At 42.2% G+C, this 17,715-nt stretch overlaps 1 long non-coding RNA gene across 1 annotated transcript in view; it reads right to left on the bottom strand.

Annotated features, from left to right (window-relative positions):
* LOC309540974 overlaps positions 1 to 16,991 on the bottom strand; it is a 72,503-nt gene extending 55,512 nt beyond the window's left edge. Inside the window, exon 1 of the long non-coding RNA XR_014223594.1 lies at positions 16,956 to 16,991. This is a non-coding gene — a long non-coding RNA (uncharacterized lncRNA). The remainder of the gene's footprint in view (positions 1 to 16,955) is intronic.
* Between the last annotated feature and the right edge of the window lie 724 nt (positions 16,992 to 17,715).

Here is a 17,715-nt window from a genome sequence, read left to right as displayed (position 1 = left end):
GTTGCTTCTACTGAAAATGTCAGCAAAGCAATTGAGGAATCTGTTGGACTTTACATTCTTGGCAGTTTGAGTTACAGCAGATATTAGGGTAGTTGAAGTCTCCCATGGCTACAATATTTGTCCTTTTTGAATGTTTGGTAATCTGCTGTAGGAAGGCATTATCAAAGTCTTCAGTCAGGCTTGAAGGTCTCTAGCAGACACCCACAGTAAGGTCACTGTTGTTTCCCTCTCCTACAATTTTTACGCATATACTCTCAATCTGCCTTCCATGTTCCACACCATGAATCTCTTCACAAGTGTACATATCCTTTACCTATAATGCTGCTACTACTCCTTTCCTGTTTGGTCTATTCCTTTTGAATAGGTTATACCCCTCACTTTCTACATTTGTGTCATAAGTCTCATCCTACCAGGTTTCAGGAATGCCTGTTACATCATATTTGCCATCCTGTATTAAGAGTTGTCTTGTTTGTTTCCCATACACTGTGCATTGGTATAGAGATAACTGAAACCATGAGTCATTCCTTCCAGTTGCTTCCTTCTTGTAGCTTCTTGCCTTTTAACATTGCTACCTCATGTGCAGCAATGAAGCTATTACCTCCAGTATCAGGTGTTTCCCTGTCTTCTGTAATACTGTCTCCCTCCCTCTCAGGATTTAGTTTAAAAGTCTCCTGGACAGGTTCACGAGACTCTTAGCAAACATACTCTTGCCAACCACTGTGCGGTGCAATCCATCTCTTGCCAGAAGTCTTTCCTCAAGGAAGTGGCAACCATGATCCAAGAAGCCAAACCTTTCCTGCACAGCCAGTGTACCGTATATTCCTTTCTTCTTGGGCCACGACATTCAACAGGAAGGAATGATGGAAAAAATCAAAGTCCCGCTGCCAGCCTCAATCAACCTCTCTTATTAGTGAATTCTGGAAATGGTAGTTCTGCATCAGGGGAATAAGGATCACGAACCTATTCTCAGCACCCTTAACAATATACAGTTCCCAGGATTCTTTTGGGGAAGCCATGACTGTTAAAGTGACATTAAATGTATGGAGTGGATCTGGCCAGAGTGCTGGAGATTTATGTTCACTGTGACTCAGCCAAAGCTACATCACAGGTTGTTGTGAGGATATAATGGGAGTATGGAGAGCAGCATATGTTGCCTTGAGATTCTTAGAGGAAAGGCCAGATAAATAAATGCAATAAATAAATATATCACTGTACGCAATAAATGCAATAAATAAATAAATATATCACTGTATGGTAAACTGGCTAAGCTGGTGACCCTACAGTTGTTGCTGAATTACAACTTCCACCAGCCCCAGCCAGCAGAACCAGTGGGCAGTGGGCAGTGATGGTAGTCCTGCAACATCTAGAGGGCCACAAAATTTCCACCTGTGCGCTACACTTTGGCTATTGCACTTGTTCCCATGATACCACCATGCATTGCTGTGTTGGGTTGGGCCAGAATGAATATAACACTCTTTAAACTAGGGAGAAAGGAAAACTGCATTTCTTGTCTCTTGCCGTGAACCAAGGTCAGCTCTACGAAATATCTGAAACACAATCCCAATCTTAACTAGGTCAAAGGCCTCTCAGGATCAAAGCTTAGTAGGCATGACTCCCACACTGAATTTCCTGAGCACAATGTATAATGCTTAATATTAGCACCAGCATTATGAAGTAGGCCTGTTTGATCTGAACGGACATGATAAGGGGAAAGCTATTGTGAAACCTTTTAGCCATATTTTATTATCAGTGCTTAATAAAAGAAGAGGTTGATAAGAAGTCTAGACTCCAATTTTTACACTTTCAAAGGGGAGGCACCATTGAGGGTACGTGAAATAGATCTTTCAGAGCAGACAACTCTGATAAATTAGGGCATTGGGATATAGTTAACAGTTTCTCAATGGTGAAGAAATGTACCTAACCAAATAAGGACTAATAACAGGATGCACATATATTCTCAGGTGCCTTGGCTCTTGTTTAGATAGAATGGTGTAACATAAATCTCCATAATGAATATATATCCTAAACACTTTGGGATGGTAATATTCTCAGCTTGTAATGTTAAGACCTTCCAAATAATATAATTTTAGATTTATGCCTATTTTAATTTCAGTGAACTGCATTATGTTGAGCTTTAATATTTTACTCATTATTTTCATTTTAAAAAATATTCTCCCAATACTTGTTCTTATGCCAGTTCGATTATACACAAATAATCAAGGTTCATTTAAATGTAATTGGTCAGTTAATTAGATAAAAAGAAAGAAACTCATCAGCTACATCAAATTCTTATCTGTGCAACACCACACATATTGTGCTCGTATTCCCGTGAGAATCCTAGCTGCTGTGTTTTGAACCAATCAAATCTTTCCCCAAAGCAAATAAATAAAGCTTTGATAGCAGCTCCCATGTACAGCATATTTCAGTAGTCCAGTCTCGATGCAAACTAAAGCATGCCCCACTGCGGCTAGCTCCAACATCTCTAGAAAAGGTGCAATATTTGGTATGCGTCGGATTTAATAACAACAAGGGGAGGGGAAATATCCATTGTTGAAAACAAAGTGTTTTTCAGAATGGTCTGCAAATGTTAGATAATCATAATAATAATTAATAATAATAATTTCTTATTTATACCCCACCCATCTGGCTGGGTTTCCCCAGCACTCTGGGCAGCTCCCAACAAAATTAATGATAATAATAATAATAAAGCGATAAAACATAATACTTTAAAAACTTTCCTAAACAGGGCTACCTTCAGATGTCTTCTAAAGGTCAGATAGTTTTTTATTTCCTTGACATCTGATGGGAGGGCGTTCCACAGGGTGGTCGCCACTGCTGAGAAGGCCCTCTGCCTGGTTCCCTGTAACCTCACTTCTTGCAGTGAGGGAACTGCCAGAAGGCCCTTGGAACTGGATCTCAGTGTCTGGGCTGAACGATGGGGGTGGAGACGCTTCTTCAGGTATACTGGGCCAGGGCCTTTTAGAGCTTTAAAGGTCAGCACCAACACTTTGAATTGTGCTTGGAAACATACTGGGAGTTCATAACTACCATTCTATGAAAAGGAGATCCATACTGCTGACTTTTTTCTTAATTTTTGCAGAGAACTAATGAAGCCCAGTAATACCAGATGGAAGGAACTTTGCCTGGGGAAAGGAATTCTGGCATAACATTTTTTTTTGGGGGGGGAGGGGTTAGTGAGAAAGGGAAGTTAAAGTGTTGATCATGTATTCCAGGTCTTGGAAGTCTGCTTTAATGTAAGAACAGGTGCAGTGAGGGCACGCCCTGGGAGAAGAGGTTGATAGTAGATGAGAAGGAAAAGAACCAGCCAAACCCCAGGGTGTGACTGCTCGAAACTGACAAAAAAATTTGGATCAACAGCTTTGATGCACAGTGCCTGGATTTGACTTTCCTTTGTGCTGTCTGCTTCTTTGACCATTCATGTGCAGAGAAGTGTGCTCCTACCTCTCTCCCAACTGTTCAAACCCCACAGGCCTCGATGAGCCTTCCAATACTCTTTGCAACATCCCTGAACTGGCCAGGGAGCTTGCTTATGAAAAAAGGAAGGGCTGGCATGGAACATTCACTATCTCTCCTGAAATCTGAGCACTGGTTCAAAGTTCTTATTTGACCCCAGGTTGTTATTTAACCAGAAGTTAACCTTGAAACTATCATTTAGCTTTCGGTGTGAAACCAATTGCTCAAATAATAGGGGCAATTGATGAAGTCCAAACCACATTGCTATACAGGAGCTGCTGAATCCAATAGCAAAATGCTGTCAGCTTGCATGCTATATATCAGGAAAACAATGCACAGGCAATACAAATGTGTCAGGTAATGTGGGGATTATTCTGTGCACGTCACATGAAAATTTGTGGATTTGAAAAAAAATAATTCCAGCATAATTTTTATTGAATTTTTCCATATTTCATTTAATTCAATACACATATTCACAACTTATATTATTTGCTCAAGATGGGCTTAGACTTCCTTCTATCTCTCTTTCTGACATCCCTATAAGCTATAACATATTTTTCACATTCCTGTAGTCATTTCTTTATCCTATAGTCACCATAAAATATCACACTCTTGTTTACAAATCAACATCTTAATTTCACATTACAAAACATTTCACATTAATGCTACAAACGTTTTTAAATGAGTACAATTTTCTTTCAGGTAAATAATAAATTTGCTCCAGTCCTTTTGATATTTTTCTTTGGCCTTTGATATTTTTCTTCGGGCTTTGGATTTGAAATGTTTGGATTTGATGGACTTTCATATGTAGAACCGTGGTTCCCAAAGGAGACACTACCACACCCGAGGGTGGGGATAGGATTACCTGGGGGTGCTAAGAGGCAATGAGGCAGCAGTGGGGGCACTGGGGGTGTAAATGACTATCCGAAAATTAAACAAAATGGTTTTAACAGGATTGTGAATAAATGTGCAATTGATTGGTACTGTTTTGAATTTTATTATTTTATCTTCCATCATGGGTTGTGCAAATTGCTATTCTGAATAATGTTTTTATAGGGTGGGGGACACTGGGGGTGAGCTCATGGAACCAAGAAGGTGGTGGGCCCAGAAACTTTGGGAACCACCAGGGGGCGATTTGCCCCTCATGCTGATGCATCACATGATCTGTCAAATGATGCTGCCTGGGTCGGGTTGTGTAGAGGCTGATCTCCATACCTGCTCGTCCCAGCTGCAGCTCAGCAGCCTGGCAGCCCAGGAGCTGGGCTTCAGCTGGGACGAGCGCAGGTGATCGTTGCTTCACTTGTCCCAGCTGCTGCCTGGCTCCTGGGCTGCCGGCAGAGGGCACCCAGCAGCAGGAGGGGGTGGCAGTCCCCTCAATATTGGGATGGCTGTTGCCCTTGTCCAAAAATATTGGGAGACCTGAAGCCCCCTCTGTCCCATATACCTGGTGCCACTGGGAACCACAGATCTAGAATTATCAAGATAGCAACAGAACATGAATCAGGACCTCCAATGTCCACTTTACATGAACAGCCTGGAGATACACTGGAACAGAGATGGGGAACCTTTTTGAAGGCTCTAGTCCCTTTCTGGGCAACCTTCCAGCTTCCAGCCACTCATGCCAATGGTGGGTGGGACCAGCAGTGAAAGTGGGTGGAGCAATGAATGCAGATTTTATCTTTGCACTGTAGGAAGAGTTTTGAGGGTTAGACAGAGAGACCTGGAAGTCCACATTCAAAGCTTGCACCTGAAGTTATCCAGCTCTGATGTAGAACTCACTTGTGAGATCCCACCCTATGGTGACATTTTGGTACCTAAAAGATTCCCTTGCTTTGCTGATTCCAGGCCCTGGTTCAGCACTAGAACCTCAAAGAAAGAGTGAGGTCATGTTTATCAAGCTGGAAGCATTAGAGGAAGGCTCTGATATACTTTAATGCTCATTTCTCTCCCTCAGGCAGAAAATATTCACTTAAGCCATTGATTGTGTTCCTTCGCATTGTGGCATGCTCATTAATATCAGCTACTGTACTGTGCTCGTATTGATGTATTATGAGGAACCATTTAAACCTAATAAGTTTAATCAAATATGCCATTTAAAAAACAAAAGAAAATAAGGTTTGTTTGGAAATCTAATGCTTTTGGCAATGGAAAGGGAAAAATGAGGCCATACCTCATCTTAAATTCAAAAATGTACATAGCAGTGATTTCACAGCCCTCAGCAATAACTGTGGAAATGAAAATATTCAAAATGCAGTGAGCTCGACATTATGCAAAACTAGAGAGACAAACAAAGAATGCTGCTTGGAAATATATTTATTTGTGCAGTGTTTTAAACTGACACTTGTAGGTCTGTCACAGGTAATTGAGTTATCTGCCATGAGACAGCAATTGCTTTAGGAACATGAAAAAACAGCAACAAAATACAGTATAAGGTTCACCAGTGGAATCTAAGGGCCTTCTTTCAGGTGGTCAGCAGGTCTGGTGTGGGGTGGGGAATCTCTGACTCAGAAGCAGGAATGGAGGAGAGTATCACTGATTCCACCTCTGTAAGCAAATTTGCACCTCTCAGACAAATAGATGGGCTGGAACATAATTATCGTACAGATTTTGTATTTGTCCAAATTTTACTCTACTGTACTCAGCTCAGAAAATGTACCAAGGTGACCTGCAAATTCATTGAATGTTCCATATTTTAAAGAAAGAAGGAAAGTAAAATGTACCAAAATACCTGTGCACTTCTAGCTCATGTGTCTTAAAGGGATTTCATCAATTCACTAAATATTGAATGGAAAAAACCTGGTGTAAATAGACAAACAGGTGAAGTTAAGCTCTCCTCTGTGTGTTTACATATTTCAAAACACATCCGTTTGAACATATATTCACTGCCTTTTATGTACTGATTTTACACAACAGCACAACTTCTGAGCGCCTTTGATTAGGTGGCAATTAACTAGTACCAGCAAACTCACACTTGCAGCCTTTCTACTCCCCAAGAAAGAAATATCTCCTTGTATAACCATTAGCGTTTGATGTGGATGTCATGCAATGCAGACTTCTCAGTACAATTAAGCACCCGCTTTTTAAAGTTCAAATGGTGGCAAAAGCTCTACAAAGCCGAATTAGGTTAGAAATAATCTAATAATAATCTTTATTTCCTTCTATCCACCTACTTCCACAGAAAGTGACTTTTGCTTCTACCAGTTCAGAAACGGTGTCCCTATTTGTTGCTCAGCACAATGCAGCTGTCACCTTTGGTTTCTACATATGCCAAAGGATGCAGATGCCAACAGTAGCAATGTATCAAAGGGCATGACATGGCACTGGGTAAGAAAAGAATTCTGGGCCACATCTGACAGTCAAAAGAAACCAGCTGCATGAGAATGAATGCTTGCAGCTGCAATGAGTAGGCATCATAGCCAACAGATATGGAAGGGAGCTGACGGGAAGGCAATTCTTATAAAGATGGTGGCCTGGCTTCATTATTGTAACTGGGAGCAAAGACTTTGGCAGTGGGCAAAATAATTGACTTACCTCTCTGAGTATTTTTGCTGCAATCAACAACAAAAAAAGAAATTTGTTTTTTCTCCCTTTTTATCTGGCTTGTGGAAATATTAAAACATGGTAACTGAGATTAAATGTTTCTTTTTTTAAAAAAAAAGTGGTGATTTCATATGTGTGTGTGTGTGTCTGAAATTCAGACTTCTAATCTAATCACAAAATTATGTATATATTTACTAATAAATTTTAATGATCGGTTTTTGGAGAAGCACATTGTTGCAAAATTGTGCAAGTTTTTGGTTCTCACATTTTTCCTATTTAAAATGTAAATCCAATATATGTATTAATTGATCCTTAATTTGTCAGTATGCAAGAAATATGCCTTTGCATATTGCATCTCTTATAGGAGCCAGATTCAGTGGCAGATTCTGTTTTGCTTCTGTGCTGTCTGTGAAATATAGGCCTTGTGCAAATTTAATGTGCCTTATAGTAGTGCCTAGGCTGCATATTTCTTTCCAGCACAAAGGTTTTCCATATATGGAAGTAAGTATCCTAGAATAATATTGAATAAAAAAAAAAAAAGCACAACAATTTACTAGCTGTGGACCAGCATGCTCCACAGCTATACCAATAATAAAGACATTATATTAATTAAATGCAAATGCAAATATTAAGGCAAGCTGCTGCCCTCCAGCATATGATAGTTTTTCCATCTTCGTTATTCAGGAATTAAAAGGAAACCTTCAGAATGCAAACTGAAACTGGTGTAATTTTGTTCTTTTTAAAAAGAGTTGATTAGCTCAGACCCAGTGGGGAACCCTGCTATTTTCCCTGCTGTCATACTTCTTACATTTAGGGAAGAAGGCATCTACCCAGAGTTTAAGAAAATACAGTCTGCTCATGCTCAAATTTTTATTTTTGTTCAAACTGTGCCTGGTACTGAAAGAAATTTCTGGACTTGCACATTAGGGACCCTGAAATCAACCAGCAGTGGAATCATGTTTATTAGTAAGAAAGTCCCATTGCATTCGATGAATTTACTCCCAGGGGAGCATGCACAGTAAAGATTGCAGTCTCGTCTCAATATGCTGAAAGTATCTTTTGTCAACAGGCAGGTTGCAATTCATCCTGAAATTGGCTGCAGCACAACTAGTGTTGTTCCTTTAAGAAAGAAGAAAACTCTCCTTTTAGAAAAAAATTGAAACCTCTGCTGGATGTTGACATTCTGACTGCATTCTCTGTGACCACACTGATGGTGGTGGGAAGCGTATTTTAGATCCCTGCAGCAATGAATGTGCACTCAGCCAGAGAGGTGTGTCTCTGCTGGGGTCACAGGTAGTCCTGGCATATATGGACAACTGGGGTCCCTGATGCAGTCGGGTTGTGGAAGTTGAAATGCTGACACATTTCTAGACTGTCCTTCAGCTGATCTTCACAGAGTGATGTGCAGGTTTTGTTAATACAAGAATAAAATCTCAATGATAAAACTGCGAAACCACAATAATGGAAATGCTTGCAAGCAGCCCAACACGCAACCATCAGCAACCATTTAGTCCTATTATAAGCCGCAAAAGACCAGGAAGAACAAATAAAATCTCCAGTTGGTAATGGAAATATATCAATGAGGAAGACATGCAAATCTCCACTGAGAGGGAATTCCACAACCATGACAACAGAACTGTGTCACACTCGTGGTGCAGGGATACATCTTTATTATTTGTGCTATTATAAACATTAATCACCCATCCTTCATTTGCCATAACAATATGTATGGCCAGTGCTATTTTTCTAGGAAAAGAGGTGCTGGAACTCACCATGAACACCTCCCCCGTTCTTTTAGAATGGCAATGGTGCCACCTGAGAAGTGCTGGAACTATGCTTTGGGGAGTTCCAGCTGGAAAAAAAAGTCCTGTGCAGGGCAGCTCTCTCTCTCTCTCTCTCTCTCTCTCTCTCTCTCTCTCTCTCACACACACACACACAAACACACACACAACCCTAAAGTGCCCAGTTGGGTCTGCAACAGGTGAAAAAGCATGTTGAACGCCTGCCAGAATAATAATGACTTAACGGCATGGCAAAAAGCCCACAGAGAAATGGCCCACCTCTGGCAGGAAGGTCCATTGCCTGGGTGAAGCCATGCAGAAAGCCGCCTCCTCCTTTTTTGGGTTTTGGGAACCCATGGTGGAAGAAGCCTCTGCAGCAACACAGGGGATGCTGGAGATTATGACTGGGACCAGAAGCTGGGAAAGAGGAGCAGGTACCAGCATTCTGTTATTGCCCATTCTTTTACTAAGAAGTCCTGTGGATACAGGGGAGGAGGAATATTCATTTGAAGGCATCATTAAATACTCTTTCTGAGCTTTTCTCTTCTTTATGCTAGAAAAAAAACAACACATTTTCTTATACCTCTTGATTCTCTTGCTGCTTTTGCCCTCACCTGCAGAAATTACACTTATCTTAAGGGCCCCATTACAGTTGTAGTTATTGAGAGGAGTTTCGCCAAGATGGATTTAACCAATACTCTAATCAGGATTATAATAATGTGGCTGGACAATATGAATATATTTCATACTTAGAATAGAATTCCTCAGTTTGGAACAATCCTAGACTTAAAACTACAGATAGATCTTGCTTGAACTTCTATCCCCCTCCCCACCATAAAATAACCAAGATGTTCTTGCCATCCTTTCCCCTTCTATCATATTCAGATCACTTCCATGAGGATGTGGGAAAACTTATTTTGGATCTGAAGTTCAAACTTTCACTGTTCCCAAAATAATATGTGAACCAAAACACAGCCCTTCTTCAAAATCCCCACTGCTCTGAATTTTGTGTTGCAACTCTCCAAACAAATAGTGTTTAACAGTAGGCATATATTACAGCATGGTGTGCATAAAAATGCAACTATTAGTGAAATGCATTATATTAGGAGGAATTGCTTGCAAAAATGTGTATACTGTATTAGGAACAACAGCATACAATAATGTGTTTATTAGGAGAAATTTGCACTAAAATGCTAGCGAATTTTCACGAGGACTTTAAAGAATTAATAAATCCCAAACTGATGTAGAAACATGAAGAATTTAAGACTTGAAACTGAGAGAAATCTAAATTGAAAGATTTGTCCATCTTTGCTGCTCACACATTTAGCTGTAGACTTAAGCTACTCCTACAACCTCACAATAGCTGCATCTCACTGTAAATGCATTTAGTTAGTACAGAACATTGGCTTCAGTATATTGCAAGTTATTGTGAGAAAATTCCTAACCCCCACTTGATTCTCTCAGGCTAAGCAGTATTCTCGAGGCACAAATTACCATCCAGACTAAATAATGGCAGAAAATTCTGGCCTCTGTTCAAACATCCAATACTGGCTGCAAGCTAAAATTAATTCAAATTAATCTGCTCCACAGAATTTGTTGGGCCTCTCCACATCACCTAATGTATTAGATTGCCAAACACATACTCTCTGGCAATGCAATTTCCCGTTGGGGAGAAGAGGATGCAAGATATGTAATCTTGTCCTAAGGTCTAATTATACCTTAGCTAAAACAGGTGCGTGTGTGTTTTTGTGTGGGATATGATGAAGGTTTTCATCAATGGAAATGTGAACTTCTGCTTCCATACTAATATGGATAATGGGTAATGGAGGAAAAATATTTGGGGGGGTGGGCATGCAGCAACTATTATTATACACTCCAGAAGGTAGCATCTCTTCACTATGAATGCCTCCCCACCACTGCCAAGATGGGAGATCCTGAATAAAGGCCATGCAGCAAAGGAAAGGCATAATGCATGCCTAGTGATACTTGAAAAGCTTTTGGAGTTGTAGCTGCTTCTTACTGACCCCTTTTGCTAGTGGCAATGCAGAACTGCAAGATTATTTTAATACGTCTCCTTTCAAGAGCAGCTGAATTTAGGCTGTATGTTTCTTTTTGTATTCTCTCTGAATGCAGTGGCAACAAGCATTACAGTCAGGGCTGCAGTACTCTTCTGCACAGACTCTGCAAGTCCTGACAAGTACTGCTAAACATGCAACAAACCAAAGAATTGCCAAGCATGCAGACATCAGAAAGCAGGCATGCTACAGCCCTGAGCAGGCTTCAAAAGTGTAGATGAATACAAACATGGAAGAAAGTCAATTATGCTGTGTTTGCCTTTGCCTCACAACACCCTATTGGACCTCATCCATTCTTGGACTACCTCACTGTGCTATACCTCAGTTTCTCCTAAAGACCCTACATAGCTAGATCGTTTTGATATCTGACTGCTACCACACCAGCCTAGGCCTTGCCAGGTGGCACTGTGGTCTAAACCACCAAACCTATTGGGCGTGCAGATCATAATGTTGGTGGTTTGAATCCACGCGATGGGGTGAGCTCCCATTGATTTTCCCCAGCTCCTGCCAACCTAGCAGTTCAAAAGTATACGAATGTGAATAGATAAATAGGTACTGCTGTGATGGGAAGGTAAATGGTGTTTCCGCACACTCTGGCTTCCATCACAATGTTCCATTGTGCCAGAAGCGGTTTAGTCCTGCTGGCCACATGACCTGCCAAGCTGTCTGTGGACAAACATCAGCTCCCTCGGATGAAAGCGGAGATGAGCGCTGCACCCCATAGTTGAATTTGACTGGACTTAACCGTCCAGGGGCCCTTTACCTACCTTTTACCTTTATATACATAAAAATGTAAGGGTGTCATTGTGCATCCCCCATTGGAGGATTAGTAGTGCACATCATAATCCTGGATTTGCATTAAGTCAGAGTGCTATCCCTGTTAGAGGACTGGAGTTGATTTAATATTTGTACTCTTCTTTTCCAATAGAAAGCAAACAGCAACATTAATCAAAACAATTAATACAATTCAATCAAGTCATAGTGCCTCATGGCAATCCTGGATTTGCATGAAGTCAGGATGAGGGAGGGGATCAAGAGAGAACAGTGGCGTAGCGTGGGGGGTGCCAGGGGTGCCGGCTGCACCGGGCGCAACATTTGGGGGGGCGCGTTTGGCCGGCCCCCCTCGAGGAAGCGGGAACCTCTCCAAGGCGCAGCGCGCCGTCGGGGGAGGAAAAGAGCCGCGCAGCAGCAGCAGCAGCAGCAGCAGCAAAGCCAGGAGGAGGAGGAGGTGGAGCGAGCATGCTAATTGCTTGCTGGGAATTACCGTAATTTTCGCTCCAAAACACACACTTTTTTGCTCCTAGAAAGGAAGGGAAAATGCCTGTGCGTGTTACAGAGCGAATGCACTCACTGGATCCATGGCTGCCGTCAGTCAAGCAAAGCGGGAGCTGCTTGCAGGGCTTTGCACGGCTCTAACTTTGCTTGCTTTACAGCCAGGAGGAGGGGGTGGAGCTGAGGAGGAGGGAGGGAAGGAGAGCCATGCCAGCAAAGCGGGCAGCAGCCGCTTACACGCGAGGAGGGACAGACGGGAGCCGTAGCGAGCCGGAAAAAGTGCCGCGTAGCCAGCAACAGCTGCTGCAGCCTCAGCTAGCAAAGGTCCGTGCGCTCTAAACGGAGCAATGAGGCTGCAGAGGGACGGCAGGGCACAGGAGGGCTCTGAGCCACAAGCGCAGTGAAAACCAGTAAAAAAGTTTTTTAAAAGGCTGCTGGGGACAGGAGGGCACGGGATGAGGGAGAGGGGGAAATTAAAATTCTCCCAGCGTCTCAGCTGATCCGCTGAGCAGGACTTGGGTTGCAGGGGATTCACCATTAGCTGTGTAAAGCAGCAAAGAGGGAGAGAAGGAGCAAAGCGGGAGAGGAAGGGAGCTGCTTACACTGCTGTAAGTGGCTGCTGTCCGGTTGGCTCCTTTAAAGCAACAGTGCTCTTTCCCTCCCCCCTCCCCGCTCAGCTCTCCGAAAAGCTCCTTCTCCAACCACCCCATGCGAGCTCCTTTTCCCCTTAGATCCCTCTCCTTCATCATTAGCAGCATCCTTCTCCACCCACCCCACGCGTGTTCCTTGTCCCCTTAGACCCCTCTCCTGCATTATTCGCCACATCCTTCTCCACCCACCCCACACGTGTTCCTTGTCCCCTTAGACCCCTCTCCTGCATTATTAGCCACATCCTTCTCCACACACCCCACACGTGTTCCTTCTCCCTTTAATACTTTTCCTTCCCTCCCCACTTAAAATGTGGTTACAAAGCACGGATCCACATGGATCCTCAGGATTTTTGCACTGGGTCACCCCAAGTTCACCATCAGATCATATAGCATATGCATGGCTACAGCCTGCACCAAAACACACACACGCACCCACTGTTTCATGGGGCTGCAATGGCGCAAAAACGTGGTTACAAAGCATGGATCCACATGGATCCTCAGGATTTTTGCATTGGGCTACCCCAAACTCACCGTCAGATCACGTCTGTGGCCACAGCATGAACCACAAAAATCATACATCCACTGTTTCGTTTAGAATATTTTTTTCTTGTTTTCCTCCTCTAAAAACTACGTGCGTGTTATGGTCAGGTGCGTGTTATAGAGCGGAAAATACGGTAAGCGAAAGGCTGCTCCGAAGCCTGGCGGCGGGAGGAGGTCTCTCCACCCCACCGCCAGCCTTCGGAAGGCTCCTCCGAAGCCTGGCGGTGGAGTGGAGAGACCTCCTCCCGCCGCCAGCCTTCGTAAGGCTGCTCCGAAGGCTGGCGGTGGGGCAGAGAGACCTCCTCCCGCCGCCAGGCTTCTCTCCGCCCCACTGGCAGCCTTCGGAAGGCTGCTCCGAAGCCTGGCGGTGGGGCGGAGAGACCTTCTCCCCGCGCCAGCCTTCGGATGGCTGTCCTGAAGACTTGTGGTGGGAGCAGTGGCGTAGCATGGGGGGTGCAGGGGGGGCCTGCCGCACCTGGCGCAACATCTGGGGGGGGGCGGAAGAGACTCGAGTGCTAAAATCCATGGGTTAGGGGGCGCAAATTACTTGCCTTGCCCCGGGTGCTGAGAACCCACGCTACGCCACTGAGAGAGAAGCCAGGTTGCACAACAGCAGAGGAAAGGTGTAGTTTTAAATGACAGCAGAAGTTTGAATAAAGCAGGGATGGACACATAGGAAAATTGAGGTTTTGCAAAACAGCAGAAATTAGGGGGGGAGCAGCATGGAGGAGACACAATGTACGGGAGAAGGAAGATGCAGGAAGTTACCATGGGGGTTGTTTGTGTGCAGAGGGGATGCACAAAAGTAAGATGCATGCGGATGAAAGTAAAAATGGATGCAAAGTGGGGCTGCAGATTATAATAAAGAAGCGGCTTCAGAAATGGGGTTGGGAAGGTGAAAAGTGAGTTTAGTGGTTGCATGGGGTGGGGAGAGAAAGCTGCATAGGATTAATTTGGGGAGTTGGCTAGTGGAGCAAGCAGGGGTGCAGCCGTACATATGTATGCTTGTGTGTGTGTGTGTGTGTGTGCATTTATAGTGAAAACCCACCTTATGAAAGAGCTGGGCTTCAAATGTGGTGGAGGACTCACTGTTCTGTGCTTCCCCCTCGCCCCATGCTTTCATAAATATTTTCATATAATTGAACACTCAAATCTATTTCATTTCCCGATTTTAGTGAAATATAATTTACAACCAAAGATTGCATTTCTTGTGAAGCTCCTATCGATCCAGCGCTGCTGGTCTATTGGTGACTCACTTCACATTTATAAGAAGATACTATTATTATATTACTCATATCCTCAGCTGAGGTGTGAGCTCATAACAATAACAACAAGGAACCTAGCGAGCTTTTCCAGGGAGGCTGGCATACTTCAGTCCTGACCAGCCTACACAAGGTTTCAGTGAGCTCTAGCTGCCCACAGAGACAAGGTAACTTGTGGCTGCCTTAGCATAGCCCTCTGGAGCTGTCCAAGGTCCTGTATTCTCTCTGCTTGACTCAGACTGGGGACTGGGCAGTGCCTGTTTTCCCTATGAGTCTCAAGTGCCCACAGAACTGGTCACTCTTAGAATCACAGAATCATAAATTGTAAAGTTGGGAGGGACCACCAGGGTCATCTAGTTTAATCCCCTGCAATGCAGACCACCATTTTTGTGGCTTGAGAGCCCACAGCATGTTATGTTGCAGTCCTACATAATTTTGGGCCAGTTCTGGATAACAGTCCACCTTCTTTTTTATTTTAAAAATAATTTTATTTATAATTTTTCAACTAATAAACAGTTTGACAACATTTCAAATTTAGAAAGCAATCATTCCTCCTACAACTTCTCCTCCCTCCCCTCCATGGTTCCCTCAAATTTTCAATTTATGTTGCATATTATAGTTACTCTATTCTATACCTTTACCTTTCTCACAATAAATACAAAAAATCACCCACACTGCTGTTCTCACTCAAATCCTATTTCAGCAGCCATTCTTCTTGGGTAGGTACCACCTCAACACACCATTTTTGTGTGTATAATATTTGTGCTGCCGTGGTTGTGTAAAGACATAGATTCATCTGTTTGGGGGGGATTTCTGCTTCAGTTATCCCTAGTAAAAATGCTTCTGGTCTTTTGGGGAAAGTTGCCTTAAATATCTTTTTCAACTCATTATAAATCAACTCCCAAAAGTCCTTAGCTACTTTGTTACTCATTTGTAACATGAGTCTTCTACTTCTTTACATTTCCAACAAAGATTTGAAGTTGATTTATACAGTTTGGATAATTTACTTGGTGTTAGGTACCATCTATATATCATTTTCATAAAATTCTCCCTCAAGGTATGACATACTGTGAATTTCAACCCGAATTTCCACAACTTTTCCAGTGATTCTAATGTTGTGTCCCACATGCCTAGCCCAATGGACCACAGTAGATTTAACCATTTCATCTTTGGTTTGCCATTCTAACAATAACTTATACATCCTTGATATCACTATTACTCTATTTTTTATTAGTTTGATTTCAAATTGAGAACTTTGCTCATCAAAGCAACACTTTTTATCACATGTGAACATTTCATTCAGGTGGTTGTAATGCAACCAGCTCGTTACCCAATTTCTAATATCATCAAACTTTTTCAGTTTTACATATTTTTCTGTAAAATCTAACAGGTCTCTGTATATTATTGCATGTTCAATTTCTTCTGGGAAATTGTTTCTATAGGTGAAAGCCACATCTTTACGGCTGACATTCTACCCAGTAGTGATAATTTCACCCTTCCCCATATTTTCAAGTTCTTTCTAAGCTTTTTCCATACTATGACATAATTATCTTGGAATATATTGGGGTTCTTAGCTATCAGCCATACACCAAAGTATTTAATTTTTTCCTCAATCTTTATTCCACTTGACACTCCTAGTTCCGCTTTTAACTGTTAAGAACTCCACCTTCTTTTGAAGAAATATTGCTGATACTCCCACCTCTCAAACATCTCCCTAATTTCAACCTGTGCTTTATGGCAAGAAGGGTGTAAATTGAAGTTTGATTTTGTTAACACAAATAAAAGACATAGCCATTTGCAGACTAAAGACATCTAAAACCACATCTGTTCAAACACAAGTTTCTTGTTCTGCAGTGGGTCTCTTGAATAAAAAGAGAGAAATGTCTTACATTTATTGCAAGTAATGGCTTTATATTGTGTGTCCTTGAAAGCTCTTGGAGTTAAATACCAGTTAGGATCACAAAATGGCTACAATTGGTACTGCTGCTCAAGTTTACTACTTTTGCATGTCTCTGTGTGTAACAAAGCAACAAACACTACACCTAATCTTAGCTCACTGAGGGTGCAATCTCATCCATGTCCCTTGAGGTGTAGGCCATATTCAGTTCAATGGGAAATACTGCTATGAAAGTGTGTATGGGATTGCAGCCTGAAGCACTTGTTCCAATTCTCCCTATTAGTAGCACAGAATTCTGATAACACTGTTATCCCACAGCACACATTGCACTTCAGCGCTGAAACAAGCCTTCAAAAATTAATTCAAAACCTTCTCTATGGTGGCACCTGATCTCTGGAACATTTTCCCCCACCCCAAATTTGAGAGGCTCTATCTATAGTGTGTTTAAAATACTGGAAGCGTACCTTTTTGTCTAGGCATTTCCTGGTTGTTGATTGCTGGGTTGCACAGCTGAACTACTGTTTGTTCTGTACTATTCTTAGTATTTTTGATTCTTTCATCTGCTGGTTATTTGTTATATATAGCTTGCACCCTGCAGAGGTTACTTCAGTGCTGCTAACACAGCATTTTGACTTCCTCCCAGAGGCACACTCCATTGTCTCTCAAGACAGATGAATGCCAACAATAACAACAACAGGAAGCAGTCCGTAAGTTGACTAAACAAATAATAATAATCACAGTTACTTAGATACATCCTTATTTGTTTCCCATTGCACTGTTATATCTATGGAAAGAGTCATCTATCCATTCATTTAATCAAGAACATCAAGCGTTTGCTTTTAATAAAATTCCCATGGTAGGTAGCCATCATTTCTCTAGAACAAATTCTAACCCTAAACTAGAATATTTGCAACAAGAACAGTCATATAACCAATAATGTTAAACAATGAAAACACAAAATTCCTTTCTCTCCATTAATTTCATCCCTGATCTTATGACGGTGCTCCAGTTCTTCATTCTATTTAGTTCTATTCTCAGTTGGCCATAAGCACAAGTAAAACATTTGGCCTACAGTCTTTAACTTTCCAGTGAGGTCAATCCTATTTATAGAGAGTGTTTTTGTGACAGACAAATGGAAATGTTTTAGGAATCCATTGTTGCTATTGTAAAAAGTTCACATGAACCACTCTTTCAATTAGACTAATCCAATAGTTCACCTAATCC

Source organism: Podarcis vaucheri, assembly GCF_965113315.1.
Source record: "Podarcis vaucheri genome assembly, chromosome: 9".
NCBI lineage: Eukaryota > Metazoa > Chordata > Lepidosauria > Squamata > Lacertidae > Podarcis > Podarcis vaucheri.
The sequence above is the reverse complement of the archived record's forward strand: the minus strand, read 5'-3'. Positions and strand labels throughout refer to the sequence as shown.